The sequence below is a fragment of the Oryx dammah genome, unplaced genomic scaffold (genome assembly GCF_014754425.2).
Source record: "Oryx dammah isolate SB20612 unplaced genomic scaffold, SCBI_Odam_1.1 HiC_scaffold_4736, whole genome shotgun sequence".
Lineage (NCBI taxonomy): Eukaryota > Metazoa > Chordata > Mammalia > Artiodactyla > Bovidae > Oryx > Oryx dammah.
Window position 1 is genome coordinate 1 of NW_024074645.1, and position 2,995 is coordinate 2,995.

A 2,995-nucleotide genomic window follows, 5' to 3' on the forward strand; every position below is an offset into this window, starting at 1 on the left:
TCCCCCTGCCAGTGCTGGAGATGCAGGTGCGATCCCTGGGATGGGAACATCCCACATCCTATGGAGCCCGAGTGCCACAACTGCCGAGCCTGTGCTCTAGATCCTGGAAGCCATGATGCTGAGTTCACATGCTGCAGCCACTGAAGCCCGTGAGCCTGTGCCCTGCAACAAGAGGAGACACTGTAGTGAGAAGCCTGCACACCACTAGTTATGGCCCATGCTCACCAAAACTAGAGAAAAGCCCACACACACAGACGCAACACAGCCAACAATACATAAAACTGTTTTCCTAAAAAATGCATATCTGACAAAGAAACTGTACTCGAATTGTCTAAGAACACTAGAGCAAACGAGCCCATTCATAATTGGTAACGATTGAAATAGACACCTGGCCACTGAGGGTATACTGATAGGAAACTATCATACAAAAACATACTCAAGATACTGGTGCAATGCACTCAGGGCCCCCTTTGAAAGACAATCTGACAGCTTTTTTTCAGTAACCACGTGGGACAAGCACTGGATTCTATGTATGACAAGTGGTGGAAGCCAGGTATCTTACCATTGGAATGCAAGGTTACAGATCAACAAAAGGAAAGGTGACAATGTCCATATCATGGTGAATCAGGTTGGAGACATCATCACAAATTACCTTTAACTGAATATGTTCAAAGGTAAGCTGGAATACATGTGTATATATATCCATGTATTGTCAGCTGAGCATATTGAGCTCCTACATGTATGTTTTAAATATGTCTCTGATGGCCCGGTGGTAAAGAATCTGCCTACCGATGCAGGGAACACGGGTTCAATCCCTGTGTAGAAGATTCCACACGCCCAGGGGCAACGAAGCCCTTGAACAACTCTTGAAGTCTGCATGCTCCAGAGCCCAAGTTCTGCAAACAGAGAAAGCACTGCAATGAGAAGCCATGGCACAGCAACTAGAGGGTAGCCTCTGCTCACTACAACGAGACAAACTAGCAATAAAGACCCAGCATAGTCAAAAATCATGTAATGTTAAAAAATAGGACCATTCTTTGCAGAAATGACTGAGACTAGGGGTGAGACTGTACATATATGAGCCATGGTCATCTTACATTATGAGTAATGAAAGAAACTAAAGACAACGATCAAGCTGTCCAAACTGATAAAAATGAATGATGACACAGTGTTATCTGTATACACTAGCAAATAACAATCTGAACAGGAATTTAAACAAACAATTCCCTTTCAATCATGTCAACATGAATAAAAGACTTTGCCATGGATGTAATGAGGATGACAAGACTGGCACACTGGAAATTATACATGATTGCTGAAAAATACCCTAAAGACATGGACAGATACTCCACAGCGATGAAAAGACTTCAGTTGGCAATACCATGGAATGCATCTTCAATCTGAAATGAAGATTCAATATGAATTACAAAAGGCTGAAAGGCGGTTGCTAAACCACAAAAGCTTGATGGCTCAGAGGTTTTGTGTTGAAAAGTTGTATTAAAGTATAAAAGAGATAGAGAAAGCTGCTGACATAGATATCAGAAGGGGGAAGAAAGAGTACTCCCTGCTAGTCTTTAGCCAGATGTTGTACAGCCACTAGCAGTCTGCTAATGAAAGAAAGACAATGTCTCAGAGAATGGCACCAGGCCCCTCACCCACAGCATGCATTGAGATAACATTGGCAGCAGGTGAGTCATCCCAGGCCATAAAATGATGGACATGAATCTTGAAGAAAGGCAGATTTCCAAGCAAATATATAGTTTCATTCACATAGATTAAGAGAACAAGGTATGAGTAAAACATACTGGTTTGTCAAGTCGTTTCTGAGCCTTTAAGGGGAACTGACCTGAAGACAGAGTCTTGGGTAAATACATAGTACATTAATGTACCTTAAGACAAACATGTCCATTAAAAAAAATGCATTGCTTAGCTCAAGGTTTGAGAAAGGTTAAATTCAGGTGGAGCCAGGAGTCGTCATGGTAACACAGAATTTTCAGAGAAACCTTTTAAATTTGTATCAAGATGGAGAAAAAAATGCAACACCTGTTTGTCTCCTCCTGCCTCTTAAGAGAGAGGAAAAAAAAACGTCTGACACTTGCAGTCTATTTTCTCCGTCTGGAGACCCCTGGCCTTCCTGCCTGTTATCCTCTCCAGACCTGTAGGAAGCAATACACTAGGCTGCTTGGGAAAAGCGCGCGGGTCTGAGCTTTATGCGCAGGGGTAAAGCGGTAAAAGCCTTGACCCCAAAGGCAGGCTTTTCTGCGACCGCCATGTTAGTGGGCTCCGAGACTGTGCAAACAAAGAGGGCGGAATACGTGGTTCCCTGCTCCGCCGAGTCCCCGTTCCCTTACCTGTGGTCCACGCCCCTCCGCTCTGCTCGCTGGATGCCGATCGGCGGAGACCCAGGAGCCCACGAAATGAGCATTCCCAGCTGCAATGGCGAGCCCTGAGAGCACAGCTGGGAAGCCCTGGCCCCGACGCGCTGCCATGTTCACCCCGCCCCAGACATGCTCACGTGAGCCGCGCCCCTGACAAGCCGCCCAGGTTCGTCCCGCCCCCGACGCGCTCACGGTGCGCCCCACCCCCACGTACAACCAAATCCGGCGCGTCAAGGCTTGAAGAGGGCTCCGGAGGCAGACTAGTGCGAGCAAACCTCCGTAGTGTAGCGGTTAGACTGGCAGCTAGCTTTTGCAGACTGAGGCCTGTAGGTTAGGAGTTCAAGCCCTGAGTTTAACCCTTTTGCTTTTAGGGGGCGGGGGACTGCAAGAGGCAGGGCTAAGACCATAAAAGTTTATTTTTATTTTAGAGGTTTATTGTTAGGGTTAGGATTCGGGCAACCCCCCCCACTTGATAGGATTAGGGTTCGGGTTCAGGCAAACACCCCACTTCTTAGGGTTAGGGTTCAGCTTCGGGGTTAGGATTAGGGTTCGGGGAACCCACCCCTCTTCTTAGGGTTAGGGTTCGGGTCACGGTCAGGCTCTGGGTTCGGGTTACT

General features: G+C 46.8%; 1 long non-coding RNA gene across 1 annotated transcript; it reads right to left on the reverse strand.

Annotated features, from left to right (window-relative positions):
- Positions 1-816: 816 nt before the first annotated feature.
- On the reverse strand, positions 817-2,500 carry LOC120859936. Its single transcript, XR_005720190.1, has 2 exons — positions 2,352-2,500; positions 817-896 (listed from the first exon to the last, which is right to left on the reverse strand). It is a non-coding gene; the product is annotated as an uncharacterized LOC120859936 (long non-coding RNA).
- Between the last annotated feature and the right edge of the window lie 495 nt (positions 2,501-2,995).